The sequence below is a fragment of the Ascaphus truei genome, chromosome 5 (genome assembly GCF_040206685.1).
Source record: "Ascaphus truei isolate aAscTru1 chromosome 5, aAscTru1.hap1, whole genome shotgun sequence".
NCBI lineage: Eukaryota > Metazoa > Chordata > Amphibia > Anura > Ascaphidae > Ascaphus > Ascaphus truei.
In genome coordinates, this window is record NC_134487.1 from 20,867,349 (window position 1) to 20,892,820 (window position 25,472).

Sequence of the window (25,472 nt, forward strand, 5' to 3'; positions counted from 1 at the left end):
ACAAAGGGGTTTATATTAACATAAAATTACACTGCCTATCCCACTTGCCCACCTTAATGCCCAGTGCTTTACTAGCCCATAAGGTAATGACGGTTTAAACCACTTTGGCAACCCCCCACAGATGCCTAACCACCCTTCCCAGGGCAAATACCCCTTCATCCACACTCCCCTTCTACCCCCTCCCCCCCTCTCTAGACAAATGCCTTAATATTCCTATTAGTCAAATGTGGCTCATAGTGGTTATAGGCATTAAGTATAAAACAATTACAAATATATATAAAAACAATAGAACAGAACATTAAAAATAAATTTCAACCATTAAACCATTGGGTGACGGCTACTAAGCCCTCTCAATGGGGATCTATATAACAACATTGGCAAGCAATAGTAAGCTACTGGAGACTAAAGATACATGCAGAATAGTAAAATACATTAATTACCCCCTTTCATTACCTTATTTTCTAGTAAAGGTAATTTTACTAACCATTAGGTTATTAAGGATTTAACCCCTCTCACCACCCCACCTCCAGAGAGGCCTAACCACACTCCCCAGGACAACTGCCCTCATAACCCACACCACTTACCCCTAACAAGAGTACCCTCCACACACAGTAATGGACAATAGTCCTATTATCCCAATGTGGCTAAAAGGCCTTTTGTCCATTGAAAAGTATTTAAACATACATAAAAAATATATATATTACAATAAATAATAACAGAATAAAAACTAAGCCAATAAATGCATTGTCACTGTTGCAATCAAATTCCTCAAAGGGGACCTAGGTAGCCAGATTACCAATCAATATACACCTAAATAGATACTGTAGAAGTATTACTTACCCCTACCGGGTTAAAGCCCCCCCCCCCTCATCCTCAGGGGAACCCCACAGATTCATCCAATCATAAAAAAAACAACCACGAAACAATCTCAGCCCGAAAGCTAATAAAAAACAAAAACACAACAACCATTAAAATAATCCCATGCTTGATGGTAAAAACAAAACAAAAATACAAACTAAAAACCTCGTCTGATGGCACAAAAGAAACAAACAAACCAAAAAAGTCTGTTAAAATAGATCAAGGTCCGATGGCCTCTTCCAGTCTGATGCCATGCTTGATGAAGGGTGATGGACTCTTAATTTTAATTTGACCTGAAGCAATGGATTCTCTGGTGATTGAAGAGCAGTCTCTAGTTACTGTAGTATTTCTTCTTTCTTTTTCTTTTCTCTCTTCAACCAGATGTTGCTTTTAACTCTTCTTCCTGTCAAATGTGATCTGCCCAGCCTTGTATACGCCCTGTAAGGTCACATTTGACAGTCACATGGTACATCAACCAATCCTACTGTACTTTAACAGAGTTTCATGTACAGTATTTGGCCCTTTGTGATATAGGGCCTCATGCAGTAAGCGACGATTATGTGAAATCGGCAAGCTTATCGATTAGTCATGTTATTGGCGTTTTTCCCTCTCCGTATGCAGTAAGTGCCGAATACATTCAAAATCAACCAGAAAACAAATCCGCCCACTCTCACGATGATGAGCCGATCACACACAGGTGTATCGGCGTGCGTGGCGGGGTGCTGTTAGGTTGCACAATCACAAATCTTGCTGAATCAGGCGAAACAAGCATGTTTTTGATTGCGCGCCATATTTAAAGGCAACGTGTACTGCTAATCATTCTCTGTGTTGTTGGGAGTGAGAGAGAGAGAGAGACGCACAGAGCTGGACGATTGAAGATTTGCATATTGACTGAGAGACTTGTTGTGTATTGGGTGAGCTTTGTCCTTTGTTGTTTTGTTTACATCTTTGTCTTGTTTTATATGTGGAAGTGGGTCGTGTGATTGCCTGTACATTTCTTGTCTGTTTTTTGTGAGTGCTGGAAGTATGCCCGCAAAGCGTGGGAAGAGTGATGCTGGTGGGAGTGGGAGTGCTACTCGTGCGAGTACGCGTCGGAGTGAACGTTCTGTTCAGGGGAGTGATGTTGCTGGTGCACCGAGTGGTGTTGCTGGGAGTGGGAGTGCTGTTGTTGGGAGTGGGAGTGCTGGTGCTGCGAGTGGTGTTGCTGGGAGTGGGAGTGCTGTTGTTGGGAGTGGGAGTGCTGTTGTTGGGAGTGGGAGTGCTGTTGCTGTGAGTGGGAGTGCTGTTGCTGGGAGTGGGAGTGCTGTTGCTGTGAGTGGGAGTGCTGGTGCTGGGAGTGCTGGTGCTAGGAGTGTGAGTGCTGGTGCTAGGAGTGTGAGTGCTGGTGCTAGGAGTGGGAGTGCTGGTGCTAGGAGTGGGAGTGCTGGTGCTGGGAGTGCTGCTGGTGGCGCAGTTGCTGATGGGGTGTCTGGTGGTGGCGTGCTTGCTGGTGGCCAGCTTTTGGAGGCTCTTCCATTGGAAGAAGGAGAGTCCAGTCAGCACCAGCCAAGCTCTGACCCTAAACCTGCTCGGAAAAAACGTGTGGAGAAGCCACGTAATCCTCGCTTCAATGACCAGGAAAATAGGGCTCTTGTCACTGGCATTCTGGAGCACTATGACAGTCTCTATGGACATTTAGTAGGTAAGTGTAACTTTACATTTATTATTCAAATACATGTGATCCTAGGTCATGTGAGTTTTGTTCATATGCAAATATGGGTACACAATATCTTTCTATGTTCATTAGTGTGGAAACACAGCTTTTTATCATGCCTTACAAGGACAAATAAACACAGCCGGTCAATTTGCCAGAACTGCATACAATATGAATGCAACCTTGCTTACATGTATAGGTTTAGTAGTGAATGCTCATGTGCTGCACATATTACACATAAAACAGCATGTTTGATATCTCTTGGAACAGCTAGCAGTGTAGGAAACTGGTGCTTATATTATTATTCATTTACCTCATATCTTTTATATGTTTTTCAAGGGCGGACAAGTGCAGCAAGCAAAAAAGAAATGTGGGACACAATAGTCATTGGTGTCAATGCCTGTGGGAATAGTGTCAGGGACAAGTATCATTGTCGGAAAAGATTTGATGATATTAGGTCCAAATTGAAAAAGAAAATACAAGACCAACGCGTGCATGCTACTGGCACTGGAGGTGGGCCCACACCACAACGTCTCATATTGACTCCATTGGAGGAGCTGCTTCGGCCAAAATTACTTACCGTCGTCGTGGAAGGCTTGGCTGGTGACCGTGACATTGGAATTTATCCGTCACAATTTCCAGCAGGTGATAAATATTACTGTACTAGGCGTGTCGTTGCTTACAGTTATTTTGCATATTTACACTGCTTTTTATACTGTCTTCACAATATAAGCATACCTGCATCTATATATGTATATGTCTGATTCTGTATATATATATCTCAAAATAGACATATATGTAGTAGTCCTACTAAAAGCAGTAACTAATATAGCACGTGCCATTGCGTGCTCATTTACATGTGAATTCCCAAAATGCATAGCTGCAGTGGAAGCAATTGATGGTGGGCGAAGATGGGGAACAACAGGGTAGTACACGTGTAACACATGTTCATGAGAAATTATTAGTAGCTACAGGTACAGAACAGAAATATGTATCATATTATTGTGTATTTTATTGATTTTACTCCGACAAACATGACATTACTGCCTATTTTAAGCATGCATCAAAGAAATTGCATGTAACGGCCTACAAACATCACTGGCACTAACACATCTATAGTTGCTTATGAAAAGGTCCATTTTTGCTTTATGTCATATACAGACAGCATAATGAGGCACACGTATCATATGTTATGTCATTGTTTTCATAACTTAAACACTGCAGATGACTACTTAGCTCATCTACCATTGTGTTAAAGCAGCTGCAATTAATATCTCATCACAGCATACACTTCAACAGAGGGGGTGGGGTTCAGCACACACACTAATTACAGCCTCATTTCACGGTCAACTTAGTTCACACCATTTGCACCTGTTTCAAGTCATTGAAAGGTGTGGCTGATTAGGCTTTTTGGGGAAGGGAATACCTTTCTTACAACCTGAATAGCACAACTGAAGTTAATCACACTCATTTGAAAGCTTAACTCTAGCTACTAAATGCCCCAACAACTCATTACTTATCAAAGCGTACGTCACACATTAGTTCACTCATATCTATAGTTGAACTACTATCAAAGACACATTATCACACACTGCATGTGTTGTCTTGTTGAGTCACAGCCACATTCAGGTGTGCCACATCTTCGATTAATGTACCACACATATCCTCTACCAAAAACAACACTTTTTGCAATATGACCACCTTCATGATAACCATTGTGAATGGTCATCTCATGATAGTTATGTACATTATGATACTGATATCACTACACAACATATGATTTTTATGTACTCATTTAATCTATTTATCCTCACGCATTACTGCAGAAACATAGTATGTTGTATGTTAGGGAACTCAAAAATTCTAAGTACACAGGCATGTACAGTGTTATTACAACTATTTATGTTCACTTTCACACACATTTTCGGTTAAGGAACTGATGTTGTTAGTTAATCATAAATACAGAACATACAATAAGTGTTTGTTCAATATTTACACATGTAAATGTAAAACTTATGTTATTGTTATATATAGTTGCCCCTGGAGGACATGTGTCACCTGAGATGGAACAAGTGTCTTCACCTGGGTCAGCCAGCTCAACACTACTAGAAGGTGAGTGTATCATTTGCTGCCCATATAATATGTGCTCTTCTATATGTTATGTTGTCATGTGCATTATTTGTTTTGCACATCTTCTTTAAATAGGATTACTTAGTGTCAGTGAAAATTAAGTGTAAGGCAACATGTATTGTGTTAGTGATGTTAATTATCATGTAGGACTTCTGAGTTTAGAGCAACTTTTCATTCATTCATATTTCATACTGAGTCCAAACATTATTCGTAAGTCAAGGTAGTTTTTAATGAGGTTATAAAACGTATGCTAACATGTTAGGTGTTACTTAGGACACAGTACAATTACATAGTAACACAGCATACATTAACATGCCATTTAATAATGTGTACATTTCTTTTTAGAACATCATGGTGATGAGGATGATGAGTATGATGAGGATGACGCCACAGAAGAGACTGAAATACAATCATGTGACCATGAAGAGGTGCCAATAGAAACTGTTGTACCGCCAAATCGTCCATCAACTTCCACATACGATGCAATTGTAGCTTCAGAGGGAAAAATAGTGACGCAGAAAATCGTCGCCATTCAGACATGATGACAGTGCTGGAAAGGATGATTGGACTGCAGGAAGAAACAGTATCACAATTGGCACATCTCCACAGAGTCTTCATTGAAGTGCCTAAACAGTTGCAAAAAATCAACACCTCATTCGAAGCATTAGTTGTTCAGCAAACACAAGCTAATTACTGGAGAATGACTAATGTACCACAATTCAACACCTCCCAGCCAGGATCTGTTCATGCAGGTCAGTTTTCACCACATTCATCTGATATTCATTCACCAGGCCCAAATGTTACCGGTCAAGTAGCAGACATTGCTGTGCAGGTTCCTGATGACATCCTACCGCTGCCATCTGTACAAATTCAGCAGCAGACACCTACAAAGGAGGCGACAAAAACAAAACAAGACACACATGAAACAGACCAACCATCACTTGTGCAGTGTCTACCAACTTGCTCACATGTGTCACTGGGCACAAGCCCTGTCCGTGAACAGTCACTACCCAAAAGCCCTGTAGGTGAGTCGCTGCCCAAAAGCCCTGTAGGTGAATCGCTGCCCAAAAGCCCTGTAGGTGAGTCGCTGCCCAAAAGCCCTGTAGGTGAATCGCTGCCCAAAAGCCCTGTAGGTGAATCGCTGCCCAAAAGCCCTGTAGGTGAATCACTGCCCAAAAGCCCTGTAGGTGAGTCACTGGCCACAAGCCCTGTAGGTGAGTCACTGGCCACAAGCCCCGTAGGTGAACAGTCACTGGCCACAAGCCCTGCCCGTGAAGTGCCAGAGGCCACTCAAAGTGGCTCTGTTGTGCCTAAAGTTGGTGGCAAAAGAAAAAGGAAAATTCAAGAGACAACAAGCAGGCCTGTTACTCGCTCGCAAAAGGAACAAAAAAAATAAATGTTATAATTCAGAAAATATGTCTTTGGCCTTGTTTTGTTGACTTCAGATTATCTAATTACTATTGTATGTATGCTGAAGACTGTGTTGTTTCCAAACTTTCAACTATGTTCTTGTACACGTGAAGTTTTGGAAATGTTAACACTCATAATTAATTGTGTTATAAATATTTATGTTGTAATCGTCTGTTCAGTAATGGTCCACCAGGAGCCAGTTGCTAAGTTTAGAGAAGCTGCCATTGACTTTGCAGCAAAACATTGCATTTGGGTGTGTTAATTGATGTAAGAATTGCATATGCATATTAGTCACATGCAATTATTAAAACACCTAAGTAAGTGCAAACATCTTTCTTGTACGTGTACAGCAGGATTATGTGTAAATTATTACTTACCTTTGCCTTGCTTGGCCATTGTAATTTTGTCCTTTAATCAGTTGTGTGTTCGTTTCTATAACATCTCAGAATGTATAATAATATATATACACACACACACACACACACACACACACACTGAGTGAGTGTGAGTGTGAGTGTGTGAGTGTGTATATATATATATGTATATATGTGTATATATATATGTATATATGTGTATATATATATGTATATATGTGTATATATATATGTATATATGTGTATATATATATGTATATATGTGTATATGTGTATATATGTATGTATATATGTGTATATATATATGTATATATGTGTATATATATATGTATATATGTGTATATATATATGTATATATGTGTGTATATATATATATATATATATATATATATATATATATATATATATATATATATATAGATAGTACTATATAAACTGGTATACACAAACTAATACACTTCATGCTTCCTTGTGAAAGCACACTATTTTAATAATACAGGCCTAATGTTTGAGAAATATCCTAAGTATGAGACTCTAACAGTATTGTGCTTAAACAAATGTTTATTACTTCATTCAATCATGTTTCTCACCATTTAAATAGGTTTCATACAAGGTATACTTAATGCCATCAATGTTGTGTGTACTCCTGCAATATAAAAAAAAATAAAATATTATATATAAATATATATATATTTTTATAAGAGATATATTTATATATATATATATATATATATATATATATACACACGTATTTAAACTCATGCAGACAGGGAGTTAACCAGACTTTCACATACACACAGAAATGTAAGCGGGGAAAAAACATTTCTTTTTGCAGGTGTGTTTTTACTGATATGCCTGGCTAAGAAATATTTTCACACACTGGTCTTTGTTAGTTTTCAAAAAAACACTATGTGAACGCATTCACAGTCTAGGGATGTTTTTCACAAACGAGATAAAAGAAGGAGAAATGTTTCTCCCACAGTCCCATATCACGAACCACAACTGTTAACCCAATTAGACAACCAAATCCAATTGGCGTTTGAAATAAGGAGTCAAAGTAGTTACTTTTGTTGACCTTGACAAGGAAAAACAGGAGTTTGTTAGCCATTCAGCACATTCATTTTGATGAGCAAATAACACAGACCTGCACACAGCTTTTGTGCTACTCAGACATGGCTGATGAATTCGTTAACAATATTAATCCCCTTTTAGGGTATAAGTACATGATCTGTGAAGCCATCTTGAACAGTCGCGGACAGAAAGCAAGCACACGCCAAATCGATGATTTCATTCGAGCAAAATATCCTTATTACCAAGACCGTAAGCATGCACGGAATTTTAATTCCTCAATAAGATTCACTTTATCAAGTAATGACTTTTTTGAACGTGACCAGGATAAGCTACAACACACCTATGGTTTCTGGAAGATTGCCCCGGAAAAACAATTTATCCTGAAAGACGGCACTTATATTGTCGTGAAAGGCATATTTATTCCTAATGGCAATAGCAATGTATCCGCTACTACTGATCCGTTTGAATCGATACGTGCTGCAATATCTGCAGCCTCCATTCCTGAAACCCACATTGTACAAGAACAAAAGTACTATGATTATGTACCAAGCCTTTCAGCTGAAATTGCATTGGAATGGGAACCGGAAGAAATGAACCTACCTCCCGACCAATTATTTGAAGAAAGCAGTGGCGATTCCTATGAGCGCAGCCTGGAGGAGATATGTGCCATACTGGATTCAGCGGTTGGGTTAAGCGTGGATGAAAATGGCTTGCATTTCTGGAGCGACCAGTTGCAGCCAGGCGAAGAGTTAATTCTAGAAGAATGGTAAATATAACAATCGTTATGCGTTGACTCTGCGTTTAAATTTTTTTTTTTTTTGTAACCACCATTTTCACTTTCAATGCGTGGATACAGCGTAACATTGCAGACTGCATAACATGTAGCGATCACAAACAAATTGTTTCCTAATACAATATAGTAGGACCTGAAAGAGTAGTACACATTGCTGACGGAATAAATATACGTACTTTCCTATCCCTTTAAACATATTAGCAACATTTTACCATTACTCTAACACATACCTGTTTTGTTATCATGCAACATCTACAACATTGAAAACCGGGTCCACCACGTATGACGTGGGACCCTTGTCATGGGCCAAGGCGTCCTTAAAAAGGATTAGTGATGTAAGTCCCGCCCCCAAGCGACGTGCGCGCCTCAAAGCCTATTGGCTGTCATGTTTTGTTATAGTAACGGTAACTGCAGTGTGTCATGTGTGCGGCTCAGTGTTTGTAGGCGTCAACTGGGCGTTAGCCGAATGTTAATTGAGTGGGAGGAGTGTTAGCGTGCGTTTCACGCTGGCTTAACATGACGTCACACGTATTGCATTTGCGCATTGTGTTATCGGCCGTGCTTTCTGTTCAAACACGTCTGTTTAAAAAGAATACAGATGTACTCGTTTAGAACGAATGTAGTTTCGTCTTCATTGTATTTGAAATAAAGATGTTATGTTTACTGGTATTTTCAACATGTATTGAACGCACAACGTACGCTTTGTTTTGCGCATGCGCTAACAGTTAGTGGAGCCAAGCGTGAAGTGCGTGCGCACACAAAGATGTGCGCGCACATCTTTCAGTATACAGGCAACGTTCACTTCTTATACATAGTTATGCCTGCTACAAATTTAAAGAAACATTACATACTGATGAACAGTTTTACTTCTAACATATAAGTGACTGACGTGTGTATCTACACAATCATATAGAGCTGCGTAACGCGTTGTCACGGATGCATATCTAGTAAGGTGCCATCTTTGACCATCATGTGTTTGCTGTATTTCAGAGATGTCGGGGAAGATACAATCGGATCAATGTATGATTTCAGAAGAGTCTACCTTTATATGAGATGATTGTGAGGAGGAGCCACCGACTACTATACTACATATGGAACTAATTTTATATTGCTTGCAGCGCTTATTAACAAACAATTAAAAATGTGATACCCTTATGCCTATATTGCATAAGCACTTAATTAACATAATGATGTTGCAAAAGAGTGCCTCATGAATTTTTATTGAGTGTTCTTTAATGACTACTAACATTTTATGACATGGTGTGTTTTATATATAACAACCATTCCCACTCTGCTAACACATTTGTGTATTCTAATATGTAATGGAACGTATGACTGTCGAAACTATGTAACAATAATAATAATAATATGAGCATGTTCATGTATAGGGCTGCTAGTTGTACGCAGCGATTTACAGACACATGTTTCAGCCTGAGGTCCCTGGCCCGTGGAACGTACAAATGTTTTTTGCCGCATGAGGCACAGGGAGATAAAGTGACTTGGCCAAGGTCACAAGGAGCCCACACCGGGAATTGAACCAGACTCCCCTGCTTCAAACTATCAGTGCCAGTGTGTGTCTTTACTCAGTGAGCCACTCCTTCTCCCAATGTAAAGGACACTTACAACCAAGTAGCCATTTATTTTTAAAATCTCTTGTTACATGGGTATGTAGATAAAATGGTTTGGGACTGTAGCAAATAATGTTACTGGCCAGATGTTATGGTCCCCTCCAATGCATGATGTTCTGAATATGACATCACCATCATGTTATGAAGTACGTTTCTGTGTATATTTCATTAACCTAACTAACTATAGTTTACTGTGTTTATTAATCGTTTAGAAATACATAGTATAGTCAATATGATGATATAAGCTACCATAATAAAGCTGGTGTTATCATTTGTCGGTGTTATACATGGATCCTACACCAATTGATAGAGACACAAACAGTTGTCTTAAAAAGTGTGTCTATGCTAGTGATGAATGTGCTCCCGTAAGTAAACAAATAAGTACAGTTATCCCCTTTTCTCCAACCACCTCTATATTACATTAATGGAAATTATAAGGAAACCTACATAAAATGTGATGAAATGTGAGTAATCATTTTGTAATACAATGCACATGAAAGCTCAAGAGTAGCTAAATGCATATACATGATACAGAAAGTACATATATGTAACATTTGTGTTTAAACCAATATGTTGGGTTTTTAGTTCCAATAATTATAGGAAGATTGAGGTAGCCACATCTTATGAGAGATGTCAGCAAATATACATACCATGATCAGTCATACTGGAGATATACCTATAATGCAAAGGAACAATATATAAATTGCAAACATTGACATGCCATCTTCAGTACCGTAAACAACACAGCAAAGTGTGTATTTGGTGTTAAATGTACAACACCATGTATATTTCATGACATTCAAAATGTAAATCTGCCTGGTGTACACATCATATGGATGTACATGTTACACTGCACCAATAACATTGTATGTAAGCATACTAGAAGCATGAATGATTATGGGCATAATATGTGTTTTGTCTTAGCATAAGGAATAACACAATGCTAAAATATTATTGCTTTGTTACCCAAGTTGTATTCACATACACACAACTAAAGTACAATTGAAGAGGGATTATATAACCTGTGCAACAATAACATACCGGTGCCACATCCCTTTGTGCACACAGCAGAGAAAAGAAAGGTGTGCAACCCATATTCATCTGTGTCCTAACAGAAGGTTATATAAAGAAACATTATTGTTAATATAACATAATTAAACTATAAAAGTAGTACTAGGAACATATGAGTTTGTACTTACAAGAAAAAAATGAATTGATGAGATTCTGTCGTGTCTGGCCACCACTGGCTGTTTGTTCATTTTCAGCAGCTACATGGGTGGGATGCTCGTCTACCAAAGCCTCAGCTAGGTCTGACTGTACATTGTGCCTGAGTGCAACATTGTGCAAAATGCAACAGGCAAGGATAATATCAGACACTTTTTGAGGCTTGTATAGAAGAGCCCCACCAGTTCTGTCCAGACACCTAAACCTGGTCTTGAGTAGGCCAAATGTCCTCTCTATAACAGATCTTGTAGATATATGGGCTGCATTGTACCTGTCCTCTGCTTCAGTTTGAGGGTTTAGCACCGGAGTCAAGAGCCACGGCCTAATTCCGTATCCTGAGTCACCTATAATGAATGGAGCACACATAAGCTGACATTAGTGATCAAATTGTACAATGCCAACATTCCTAAATCAACATGTGTTTTGTGTTAGAACATGTAAATATGTACTCACCCAGCAGCCAACCAGGTTCAAAATGTCCCTCTTCGAACGCATGGAAGACTGAAGAGTTCCTCAGGATAGAGGAATCGTGACTGGAACCAGGGAACTTGGGTACCACATGCATTATCCTCATCGTGGCATCACATACCACCTGTACATTGAGTGAATGGTAGTGCTTCCGATTGCGGTACACATGCTCACTCTGACTAGGTGCAATCAAAGCAACATGTGTGCAATCGATTGCACCCAGCACACATGGTATCCCTGCTATATTATAAAAGCCAGTCCTGACTTCCAGCCACTCTGTCGCCTCTGTAGGAAAATGAATATAATTCCTAGCGCGTCTATTGAGTGCATAGAGAAACTGGGTCAAGGCCCGCGAGAATGTAGATTGCGAGACCCCGCCCACTATGCCCACAGTTGTCTGGTATGACGCGGAAGCAAGATAATGTAATGAGCACAGCATTTTAACAAGCCCAGGGACTGCACGACCTCTGGCTGTGAAAAAATCTAAATCCCCCCTTATCTCCTGATAAAGAGCTAAGATTGCTGCTGAACTCAAACGATAGCGACTTACAATCTCCTCCTCACTCATCCCATCTAACAGGGTTCTCTCCCTGTACAGACGCGGACGAGGCACAAGTTGTCTCCTCTGTCTTCTCCTCTGATCTCCTGTCCCTCTACCTGTCCCTCGGCCTGTCCCTCTCCCTGTCCCTGTCGTATCCGCGTCACTGTCACTGTCCCTCGGTGTGTCCCTCCCTTGCCCTATATGATTGTCTTCATCATCAAGCATGTCATAGAAAAGAATGTTCCTCCGTCTCCTAAACATTCGCAACATTTTGAAATGAGTAGCTGTGAATGAGCAGGTAATGTGCGTCCTTTAAATAGGTATGTGATGATGTCAGGTGACATAGTAAAATGCAAGGTGTTACATTAACATAATAAAGTACTTCTGTGGCAAGCTGTGTGCACTTGTTGTTCTAAGTATTTGTTGTGTGTATTCTGCAGGGAATGATGATATTTGGCAATGATGTGACGTGAAGCTTTGTACAAAGATTGCTTGCAAATAAATAGTTGCATGTGCAATGCATGTAACACTTGTGAACGCAAGTGTCAGTCATGTAATGAGACAAAAAGGCTGAGATTGACGTGGGAAAAGTTTTGTGTAACATGTGTAATTATCCATGTTATTGTGACATGTTGGCAACAATGAATAGTCGTGTGCATATGCATGCATTTGTGTAAGGAGGATAGTTGGTATAGAATGAGTTTACAAGGTGTCCCAATGATGAATTACTGTACATGTGTGTATAAGTTAGGTTGAAGTGCTTGTAATGCAACGGTTACAATGTAAACATGCAATGTGATTGAGCGTCCAATAAGTGACGTCATGAAAATAGGAAGGACCCAAAAGTATATGTAAACATGAGAAGACAGATGTACATGAACGTTTAAAGATGCGTGTCACATTACAAGCATTGTGTAATGTAAAGGAAGATGAATATACTGTGTATGTGTGACATGTGTGACATGTGTAACATCATGTAAATAATTGTCGCTGAGTTGAGTAAAATGTGTGATATGATGTGAGGTTCTCCTTTAAGAGTGTAGTATAGTATTTTCCCTTGCCACATCATCACATGATGAGTAATGTGACCCGCAAATGCTGAAAACATGTAAAAGTCGAATGTTATGCAAATAAGACACATCAGCTGTGACACAATGCAGGGAATGCCCCCACACTGTAATGCAAATCCCCCTTGTATTGTGAGCAATGAAACGTAAACAGTACTATACTGTTATACGTCCCCGCTCCATTGACTTCCATTGATGTACAGAAGTTTTTTTTTTTCTAAGTGCCGTTCCGGCAGCCTTAGCGATCGTTCTCCCGTCCAAAATGCCAACTTTAGTTGGCGGGAGAAATCGGCCATAACATCTCAATTTCGTAGTGCCGATCAGCCCCGATAAGCTGTTTTTTTTTGTTGAATCCAGCCGATTTAAAAAAGTGGCGATCAGTGTCGAAAACAGGCTTATCGGCAGGCGACTGGCCATAACCAAATTATCGGCTCCGAAACCTGGCGATATGAAGCACTTATCGGCGCTTACTGAATCTCAAACCCAATTTTGGCTATAACATGGCCATATTTCCCTTATCAACGCTTACTGCATGAGGCCCATAGTCTGATGTACTACCTTTAAAACAAAGACATAAAACTGGGTAATAAGTAAATATTTCAACAATTAAGATCTGCATGCATAACATTTCCTTGCTCCTTTTTATGTACACTGTATAACCTTTCTAAGCTATTCCTTATTCTGTAGACCGTGAAAGTAAGGCAAAAGTAATACACTCAATAGATAACTAGTGGTCCAAGGTTTCAGGAATACTACGGTTCCTTCTTTGGGCAGATTTATTGGTAAAATCTGCCTAGCAATAATCTGCTTTAGGGAAGAAATGCAGTATCTTAAAAAAACTTGCACTCTTTTCAAACACTAATTAACAATTAAAGGTTCTACCTTACTTTTATTGTGTCCACTATACAGGCTCACACAGTACCATCCTCTACCTGTATCAATATGGAAGGTACCCAAATGTAACATGCACAAATGATGCCGAGGATGGACTTAAGCCTGAAGAAGGGAACTTGTGATCCTTGAAGCTTGTACTCTTTTTTTTATCTACTAGTTAGCCATTACATGTAGGAGTTTTACCTCACCTGTGTTCCAAAAAAGTAAAGAGTGGTATAGAATGCCAGAGGTTACATTTTGGAATGATCCATTATATAGCATTAAAAAAATTATATCAATGGTAACTCATTAAGATAAATTGACAAATTTGTAATAATTTCAATATACGTCCCATCTATTGGAAATTCTTATCAATGTGGAAAGGTTGACTACACCAAATATTTTCCAGAGGTTAAACCTCTTTTGTAAGTATACTAAGCACTTTAAAGCAAACTTAGCTCATTGTTATGCATTATCCAGCGCTGTCTGGTCTACTGCAATATTTATGCTTTGGCATTAAAGGCAGAGACAGGCCTTGTTATGCGCAGTCACACTGATAGATCACAACTGTGATTTTTCAGGAACCTGAAGGCCTCCAAATGTCTCATTTGAGAATATAGAGGTGAATGGCAATTGTTTTATTTACGATGACCACGGGGATTCAATTCATTTTAGTAACAAAATTAAAGTAGCTAACAAAAAAATATGGCTGCTATAAGGATTGTATTTATGCGGAACAAAGGTTAAAGGTTCAAAAATAAGCATTGTTTAAATGTTTTGTTACCAGCAGAAAACACCATTATATAAACGACATATGTATAACAAAAATGAAAGAACAACAATGCCTAAAATATACCTGTAACTATAAGGAGCTTTAAAGTAGTATTTATTATCATGCAGGATAAGTAGGTATTATGTTTGAATATAAAACACTGTTATTTAGTATATTGACAAAGTAATAATGGAAAAAATGCAAATGTGAATTGTTCCTCAATACTAAAAGAAAAGGAGAACAGGGTTTAATTCACCAAATGCTGCCCATCTAATCTGCTTAAAAAGATACTGGTCCAGTATAATGCAAAAATATTAACTGTGATGGCAGATGATTCCAAGTAACAATCTTCATGGTAAAAATATTTATACATTTTATTTATATTTCATTTTAAATAGCATGATTAGATCTACTTAATCACCCATAGCATATTTAAACAGTAGTAAAAATAAGTCTTCGGAGAGGAAAATAAAATGATAATATTGTATTTATTTGATTCATAATGGTATCGTCAAGCCGGTCCCATGGGACAGAAACATTGGTTTCACCCAGATAATTATGTAATTGTTTTTGTTGCTAAGAATTGGTGAGATTGAATATTTTTTTACATGTCATATCTATGGTGATTAATGACGAGCTCTTGCTTAGTTTGGCTTATGCTGATAATTTATGATGTGACTGGTAGTGTGCAGTATGCTTATGAATTCATATTACCCTTACAGCCCTCCATCACAGATGAGTCGAGAAACTGAAATGGATTATGGAGTAGAAATGGGAACATTTGTTGAAACTTGATTCACGAATCAGGGGCAATGTTTAACTTTTTTTTAATTTGGATTTGTGAACTTTCTCCTTGTAGCAAAAGTTTTAGTTGGCAATTTGTGAAATGTTGCTAATTCGTCCATTTTCAAGAATTTTAATTAAAAAAAAATCTAGTACCATTTTTTTTTTAAACTTCAACAAATTTACGAATGTTCAAAAGTGAATGAATTGCCATTTCTGGCGAAATTTGAGTTTTTGCTAAACATTTGTCCATCTCTGTTATTGAGAGCATCTGAGCCTGTGTGTAAAGACTGAACTATACTTACAGAGAAGCCCACTCCAGTGAACTCATTCAGAAGATGACGGAGGCATCAGAATTATACGGAATGTAATAAAAGTTGCAAAAGGGCAATCAAATGAGCAAAAATTGAAAATGAAAAAAAGGATTTCAACGGAAAGTACTGTAAGATAACTCCTAAAAAATTCTTTAAGTACCTTAATAACAAACAAAATACAGTATGTTTGGTGTGCTTGGCTCCCTTTTACATATTGCTACTCCTTGACCAGAAATTCTTGCTTTCAGCACCCAGTTTTTCATTTTACTTTACCCTAGACCCTTGTGTTTAGGGGTATCCCAAGATGCTTTACCTGATTCCCTCCTCTTTTTATAGTACTGCACCTTAATAACAAAATGATTAGAAAAGAAAATATAGAGCCCTTTCCGTGTGAGATGGGCAGGCACATTATTGGAGATAAGGAAAGAGCAGAGCTATTAAACAAATTCTTTGCCTCAGTATTTACCAGGGAAGAATCAATTACAAAAATAGCGCCCTAGGAGGAAACCACAACCTCCATATTAACGGGCAATTGATTAACTGAGGAAGAAGTGCATGGATGGCTTGATAAATCGTTACACAAATCTCACTGGCGATGTTCCCTGTATCTCAAATAAACAACTAACCACATTCAGTAGGAATATAGCATGTTTTCTATTGTTGAAGCACACAAAAAAGTGTACATTTTTTTTAATAACAAATAAACTAATTCTTATTATTCAAGTTGTTTTTAGGTATATTTTAAATGTAATATCCAATTTTAATGTATTTTTGTGAACGAACAAACCATTAAAAAGTCTGTGATATACACAATTTTTTTCAATTTAGTATATGTCAGTTTCCTCCCTCCAGGCCCCTACTGATTCATCAGTTCTTTCCATGCTGTCTGGAATACAATTATGCGAATAAAAACAAATGAGGTATAGTCCTAGACCTGGGATGAAAGAAGTGATTTGTGGGCTCCAGTATATACACTGGGCACCCCCACTACCAGTCGAGTGGGACCTTGACCAGCAGAGGGGGGTCACCAAGGTGGCCGATTGGAGCAGTTACTTCCGGTGGGGTCTAACTTCTGTGTTAGAATGGCTGGGGAAGGCCCTCTTTTGCAGGGCACAGATGGAGTCCACTCCACAGGAAAGTTCGAGCAGGGGGACACAGAGTGGACACTACAGAAGCGACTTAAATAAGTGTTGCAACAGTATTAAAGAATTTAAGGGAAGATGGCTCCTAAAAGTTGCGGGCCCTGGAGCAACTGAACTGGCTGAACCAGCAGTAGTTCCACCACTGCCCTGGACTGTGATATTATTCCAGACAATAATGACAACAAATTAATTTGTCTGAATCGTAGCAGACACTTACTTAAAATATATAACATCAACGATAGTGTACAGCTTTTGTCATTTACATGCCCATTCAATAAATACTGTATTCTAGGATTATCGTGTCCTTTAATTAGAAAAAAAAAAATCTGTACAGGCATACCCCGCATTAACGTACACAATGGGACCGGAGCATGTATGTAAAGCGAAAATGTACTTAAAATGAAGCACTACCTTTTCCCCACTTATTTATTCATGTGCTGTACAGCAATTGTCATATACGTGCATAACTGATGTAAATAACGCATGTGTAACAGGCTCTATAATCTCCCCGCTTGCACACAGCTTCGTACAGGTAGGGAGCCAATATTGCTGTTCACGACGTGCTGACAGGCGCATGCGTGAGCTGCCGTTTGCCTATTGGGAAATATGTCCTTACTCGCGAGTGTACTTAAAGTGAGTGTCCTTAAAGCGGGGTATGCCTGTAATGACCTGGATTACATATATATACACTTGATGATTAATTGTAGATGCCTTTTCACACTTTCATTCTGCATTACACCTTAATATGCTTCTCAATAAAGGCTTGTAGCCAACCTCCATGTTATTCAGTTGGGTATGATTGACCGCTTTAAGACAAACAAGCCATGCTTAAAAATATAATTTACAACAGTGACAGCACTAAGCATGTAGTTGGTTTTCTTTTTTACCAGCTGCCAGCTCAGTTCCTGAACACATTTCAGACAAATCTGGTTTGTTCACTGTGTGAAGTGAAAGAAAAACAACATTTTTTTTTCTAGCATCACAAATGAGTGGAAAAAAATGAGACATACCAAGAATATGTAAAAAAAAACATTATAATTAAAATATGGGGCAAAATAGATGATTTACTGTTTTACATCTTTAAAGTATGAAACTAATATTCCTATACATTTTCCTTGCTTCTACAGGAACAGAACATTATACAGTAGGTCTCTCAAGGAAGAAAATGCTGATACAGTAAATACAAAGTAATGAGACACCAAACCACGACTTTGTTCCCCTACACTTTGGTTTGTCATTAAAAACTTGCATAAAACACGTGCAGCACCCCTGTGGGAATACTACTTTATTTAAAGTCCATAGAGGGTTAATTGCATGGGTAGTTACAATTATATTGTCTTTTTCCATCACATAGGGTAGTATGACTTGGCAGAACCTAGTGACACCCACTTTCTAGAAGGTGTATAGTGATTAAAGGAGCAATCCATGGCGTTTTATAATGTAATTAATTTTTTTTAAATACAGGATTGAAGCGGGTGGTCTCTGGAGCTGAACCCCATTCATTTCAGCTCTGTGGACCCCCTGCTTCCAGAGACACTTAATTCCGATGTGGGTGCCAGTATCGCCTGCAGTTTGCTGCAGTTTAAAGCTCCCACGTCACATGGCCCAATAGGAAGCCACACCAGATGACGTCACTGCTTCCTATTTGCCTGCAAGTCCTGGGAACATTGAAAATCAGCCATAATATGAACCCCGGAGGGGTTACCGGCACCTACTATGGAGGTATGTACAGTATCTCTGGAAGCAGGGGATACCTGAATAAAGTCAAAGAAAGGTTCCTAGTGCCCTTTCTCATTTCTTCTAATGCTTTCCATACCAGCCCTGAATGAATGTCAGCACCCTAAGAACATGGCACATAAGAGACACTGAGCATCATCACCAGCACATAAACAACACCTGAAAAGAAATTGGAGCACTGTTCTGTTGGTCGGGGGAAGATGTAATACATAAAACCATTTATATGATATTCATATGTCTTGCATTTTTAAATGATCTTTCATAAACAAAGAATATGCAATTTCTAGTGTGTGGGAGCAGAAACTAAGACCTCTGTTAGAAGATGAAATAATTCTCACTACTCAGACCCAGGAGTTGAAGAAGCAAATGATTTTATTGATTGTGAAGCTCTGGGGTGACAGTCTCTTGCAGGAGAAGTGCCACAGCAGATAATATAACCAACATTTATTTATAGGCAAATGCGAAACGTAGCATGTCAGATGACCTACACATATAAAGTCTTTCAAATCCGATTGCTGTTCCATGGTGTGCTGAATGGAATGTTCAACTTTAGCCTACTTTAGCAATTTTAGCAAAACATGTTACAGGGGTATTTAGCAATTCATTTTGGTTGGCACTAAATGGTTGTTTTTAATTCAGTGTCTGATCTACCCACAACATTAACGTTGACCATGGTTTTCGGCTCTCGGCTAGCATCACTATCTCTTTTTTCATTTTCCAGTTGTAAACATCTAGTGTTACTTTGGTCATTGAACATTGATAATTGTCTGTCTGTTAGGATATAAGCTTTTCTGCAACTGTCAAAGCAGTAGTCCTGCTGGTGTTTACATGGATTTTCATGGGTTTTCCTCTTTTTTTGTCTCATGTTACAATAATGATGTTAACCTTAAAATTCGATTGTCAAATAACCTCAATTACAATAATAAAAATACAACGAATAAACAGATTACACGTTATATTTGCTTGTGTGTTATTCCTAGGACTAAACATCTTGGTTATATGAAATATATACCTGTTTCACCCCCTATCACCAACACACATTATGAATTGATCATTTCCTAAAACCAGACCCTCATATTGAGTGCCTGGCTTTTTGCCCGGAGCCCTCGTTCCAGCATCCACTGTCCTCTGTCGTCGACAATACCTGGTTCATCCCACACAACACCTCAAAAATAAAAATTACACTGCTGCTTTAATCAAAAGCACCATCTCCGAATCAGCCTTTATGGTTCCGTGACTTTCTTTGTGATAAGAAACACTGGATTTACCTTGAGCGTTGCAAGCACATTCTATCTAGCTACAGTATCTCCAATGCAGGCAAATTGGTACCCCTAGTACATTAATGTATCAGAAGTTATAAGCTATTATACAAGCAAATGATAAGGGATATGTATTCTTCAATAACAATTACTGTATATTATACTCACTCCACATGGCTGGAGGGTTCTCTTCAATATAGTATATCCTGTATGACTTTTCACATTTTCAATTCCTACAGTATATTATTTTTTAATTTGCGGAATGAAAAATTCTGCTTAGGAGAAGTTAATATGCCCCTTAAAGAGAAGATATGATATACAGATATATTCAGAGATGTTTAGCCATGAAACGCCGTACATTATGGCCAATTCCCAACTTACAGTAATACATATGGCGTACAGTACAATACCCTTTAAAATGCCATCAGCTAGCTTTAGTAGCACTCTATCAACATATTGTAACTAATTCCTATCAATATATAGAAGTTTTTCGTTTTTCCTATCTTGGATCCAGCAGCACTGAAATCTCACTAGAAAAGTTCCCACGTATCTCAAATCAAAATCTATCCTCATTTAGTGAGTTGCTTCTTGTGTATTTTTCACAATACAAATTCAATGGAACAGATTTATTCAGCAGTGTTAACATTAGCTATAAAACACCTTATGTTATGGCCAATTCACAACATAGTAAATATGGATGCCCTTTAAAATGCAAAATGTGGTTCTAATAAAGGGACACCATAAAATGTTCTCTTTTGTACAGGTGATCACTTTTGATTAATGATACCACTGCCTTGCAGGTTTTAAGTGTATGTTTCATTGTTATGGCAGTGTTTTTTTTTGTTTTTTTTCCAACTATTTTTATATAGTGTTTTTATAACTTCAAGGCAGCTTTGGCACAAAACCTGGGCATTTTCATCCTGCACCTACAGGACAGATGTAGCAGGCGTTATACCCACCGTTAATGTGGGTTAATGCACAAAATAGTGCTTTAAATAACATGTTATCTTCTTAACCATTGTTTTCAATAACACTACTGCTTGCAAAAACACTCCACTATTAACATAACGCTGTATGTTTCAAAGCACAATATATTGCTCAAATTTAGCAGTGTCTGCTTCAGCTTGCGAATTAGGGAGTGGGAGGAGTTTTATGGTGCACTATTATAATGGATGTGTTGTATTCTGGGGCAAACATATAAGACAGGGCAAAATATAAAAATTCTGGGGAAAACAAATTCACAAAGAGAAAAATCCTATTGATTTCAATGGGATTTAAAAAAAAAAAAAAAAAAAGGGAGCAATGGTTTTGCCTCAGAATCTCACCAATGCTGCCTTGATGCATATGTCCATATGTTTGTGTGCTCCATACTTTACCACTTTGTTAGCCCTAGAAAATCTGCCCTTTCTGAAGTGGCATAAATCTAAAAATCTGTAAGAGATATATTACATATGCCGCAACTGTGCTCCAAAAAACAGAGCAGTGTGTTAAAACATTATTTTCTCTACATTAATACATAGACCCCTCAATGGGGGTGCACACTTTTTTTTTTTAATAAATCTGTAAGCCCATGATAACATTAGTGTACTATGTACTTACTTGTTGCCTTTGGGGAAACTTAATTTACAAATATTACTACAGTGCATTAGTTCCCTAAAATAATCAAGGTGTGCATACAGTGGGAATTACTTACAAATAAAAAAAATAAAGCATTCAAATCTGTAAAAGACAGACTTTTAAAATAAATAAAAAATGTGTTAAAAAATAACATCAAATTAATTAAATACTGTACATAAGTGAAGAACTTTGACATCCTATCGCTTGGCATCATGTCCATATACAAATTTAATTAAAGCAGCAGTTTCTTTTGACAAAAGTGATACATTCAGTATCTAAAATATATTTATACCTAAAAATAGGAATGTATTGCATCTGCCATATCAAATTTGTGTTTCTATTCTGTAATTGGCTTGGCAGCAGGTTTAGTCACAGATTTCTTTTTCACTGATTGTCTCAAAATGAGTAAAATGTTTTCTTTGATATGTAATTAATATTCTGTTCAGCTGCAAGACATTCACAGGTTGTCAGAGACATTTGAAGAGGTTAGTTACTGTACAAAACAGGGAGGAGGAACATCTAGGAAAAATAAGGAACATCATTTGTTGAAAGAACAGGCAAAGTTAGTAATAGTACTAAAATACATCGGATATCTGCTCTGATAAAAGTATGTGTATTTAACCCTTTGAGGTTCCGGTTCTACACTGCAGATCTTATATTAGTTACAGTATACATCCTTTTATTTTTTTTTAAGATAGCTCTTATATTCGATGCATACATCCGAATGAACAACTTTTGAAACTATTTACTGGCCTGACTACTGACTGGGCGTTGTGTTGTTGAGCAGGGGTCAGGTGCTCACAAGTTGTTGCACGGGAGGGGTGAGGGGGTTTGGAGCGGCAATCATAAAAGTCTTCTGGTTGGATGGGCCCAATGTCCAGCATTGGCCAGCTAAGCCACTCTCCATCACCAAACCGAGGACACTTGTTCCCAATCTACCAAGCTACCGGCAGCCAGGCAGTCCACCAACACGATGTCACAAATTAAGATGTTCAATTACCACCTCAACTTCAAGAGTTTTGAAAGTTGTTGTTCCTCCAGACTGAAACTGAACCAATGCTAGTGAATACAATTTGAGGACCAATCAGTCCTGAAGAAAGACCTTGACATCGATCCAAAGACATGTTTGTATTGTGGAAATTCTGGGTATTTTATAGCCAGTTGTCCTAAGAAGCCGAGGAGGCCCTCATCCACTCAAGATCCACAAAGTTTGATTGCTTTTAACTCTGACCAGCTACATTCTATGTCACAAAACATATTATTAACCATTCAAGAGGATAGTAACATACCTATTAGGCATCCACACTTCCTATTGACTATTATTCTTCAGGAAGGTACTTGCCACAACTCTAAAACTACTATGATAGAGTAGGGTGCAGGAGGAAATTTTACGGACCTTGAATTTGCCAAAGATAACTTGGTTCCATCCAGAGCTAAAGACTCTACTGTGAAGATGGAAGTAGTCAATAGTTCTCCACCGCACTCTGGTCTTGTTACCCACAAAATCAGTAATCTAATCCTCATAGTGAAGCCCGTCATTAAGAGGAGATTTCAATAAACCTAATTTCTTCACCTCAATTTCCAGTTATTCTTTATATTCCCTGGTTGCTGGGCCATAAATCTCAAATAATTGGAAACCAGGACTGTCACTTTCCCCTCAGAGAATTGTGACATCTGTTGCCTGCCCTCAAAAAGCTTACTTGATAGAATGGCAACGTGTAGAATTTATCCCACCCATTCTGGTATGCTACCACCACCGTATCAAGAATAACAGGATGTGTGTGATAAAAATGCAGATTAGCTTCCCCTACAAAGACCATATGACTGGGGCTGATCTCTTCTTTGATGGAGACAAATATGGTTCTTTACGCCTCCTTGCATTAACTTCCAGAAGCTGAACAACATAATAATTTTAAAAAGATACTCACGACAATTGAGCCCTGATCTTTTGGAAGGGTTATGATCTGCCAAAATGTTTGCAAAGCTTGACCTTCGGGGAACTTACAATCTAATATATATTCCGACTGGGGGATGAGTGGAAAACTGCCTTACAAACCTGCTATGAACACGGTCCGGCCACCTTTCAGCATTTCCTCAATGATGCTATTCGAGATCTCTGGATCAGTTTGTAATTGCTTATCTGGATGATATTCTGATTTTCTTGGATAATCTTCCAGATGATCAAGAAGATGTCTAAATTGTCCTGGAATGTCTCTGTAGAATAAATAAAGAGAAATGTGAGATTGAAAAGAAGAAGTGTATGCAATTTCTTGGTTATATCATCTCCCCTGAAGGGCTGAGTATGGATCTAAGTCAAATGCAGGCTGTTGTGTAATGGTCTATTCCAAAAAGTGAGAACGATGTGCAGAGGTTTGTGGGTTTTGCAATTTCTCATGTATTAAGTGAGAACAAAAAGTTTAAAGCGCAAACCCAAATATATATAATATCTTTACAATGTGAATACAATAAATGATGGATGTATGCATGCAATAAATGTATAAAATAAGTATCACCAAGGGGAGATGCTGCTGGGGTGAGGAATTTCACAATCTCTCAAGATAGCGTCGATGGAGATGCACAGAACACAAGAACTCCTCCTCAATGGTGAATATTCAGTCTTGCAGGAATCAGGTAATGTTGGTGCTTAATTCTCAATATGCAGAAAGATAAAAGAGAAAAATATAGTGCAACACAGCTTAATATAACAACAATGGTAGAGCCAGGAGGTCGAATGCACTCACATGCTCCCGAATAAAAACAAGCAATTTGACCACTCTGAGTCCTGTAGTAATGGTGCCGCTCGGTTGTGTAGTAAATACAGCTGCGTGTCCTCCCAACGCTCTCACATTCATGATCGGGATGGCAGCTGATGTCACGGATCCTCTCAGCCTATCAGCGTCTGCTGCTCAAGCCTCTCAGATTAGGCAAAGAGGAAAGGTATGCGAACAGGTCAGCAGGGGACACCGTAGTTCTTACGAGCAGCAATTGGCACCAACTTCGCAGGACTACAGCAGTGGTGATGTCCACGGGGTGTAGCGGAAAACCTTACGTGTTTAATCCGGATGAAACCGGACTTCCTCAGGGGTAAGCTTAGACTCATTGATTATTACTACACAATCCCACACAGAATGTCAATTTAGCCCTGCAAAATGGCCTCTGGATTTTCCAAAAACGCCTGTTTGACCTGTGTTGTGTAAAATTAGAAGTTTTACAACTCAGGCATGACTACAAGCATGCTTAGTGTTAATAAAACATAGGAACTATTGTCCCGTTCTTTTTGGAGGTCCACATTTCAGCAAAATGTACACAAATATGTTCTGTCTTGTGAGAACTGTGCCAGGAACAAGATCTACTCTTGGGTTACTACAGCTTCTCAAACGTGCCTACACAATCTTGTTGGTCCATTTCAATGAACTTCCTTGTTGGGTTGCCTCCTTCCGAGGATACAATACTGTCCTGGTTGCGTCAGACTGTATCATCAACGTGAGTCATTTTGTCACCACCCAAGATCTCCCCACAGTAGATAAGACTGTCAAACAGGTGATACAATAAATATTTTGCCTTCACGGGGACCCTGATGAGGTCATATCTGATAGGGGAGTACAATTTACGTCAAGATTCTGGCTAAGTGTTTGTGCTACCCTAAGAATTAACCTGAAATCTGTGCTCGGTCTACTAGCCCCCCAATGGCCAAACTGAGACAACCAACCGACTCTGG

The 25,472-nt window shown here is 38.6% G+C and overlaps 1 long non-coding RNA gene across 1 annotated transcript; it reads right to left on the minus strand.

Annotated features, from left to right (window-relative positions):
- Nucleotides 1-5,197: 5,197 nt before the first annotated feature.
- On the minus strand, nt 5,198-8,286 carry LOC142494360 (uncharacterized). Its single transcript, XR_012801392.1, has 3 exons — nt 8,137-8,286; nt 7,056-7,111; nt 5,198-5,565 (listed from the first exon to the last, which is right to left on the minus strand). It is a non-coding gene; the product is annotated as an uncharacterized LOC142494360 (long non-coding RNA).
- Between the last annotated feature and the right edge of the window lie 17,186 nt (nt 8,287-25,472).